We start from the raw sequence: 415 nt of genomic DNA on the forward strand, positions 1-415 counted from the left end.
GAATTGGCCGAAGTGGTCATTGTACGACCAGACGAGGAGATAAACTCGTCATCGCTTCTGTCTTGGAGGACACCAAGAGAGTGCTGAGTGCACGAAGTGGATCGTCGATCCTACGGAATCCCGTGGATTCGGACTATTCTTTGGTAAAGGAGTTTCAAGATGTCGTCTCCAAAGACCCGCCTTCAGTCCCACCTACGGACCGAGGTGAGCGTCATGAGATCGACCTGGTGTCGGGAACCAAATACTGCGTAAACGCCAATGGCCCCTTCCCAAGGAGCAGTGCGACGTCAGTGACGGCTTTTTCCGTGCAAAGCAAGACGCAGGGATGGTACGTGAGAGCAAGTCTCCCCATTCGATACCCACGTTTTGTGTTCGAAAGCCAAACGGCAAGTGGCGTATCGTTCATGCTTACAAT

This window comes from Plasmopara halstedii, assembly GCF_900000015.1.
Source record: "Plasmopara halstedii genome assembly, contig: Scaffold_3073, whole genome shotgun sequence".
In the NCBI taxonomy this organism is placed as follows: Eukaryota; Oomycota; class Peronosporomycetes; order Peronosporales; family Peronosporaceae; genus Plasmopara; species Plasmopara halstedii.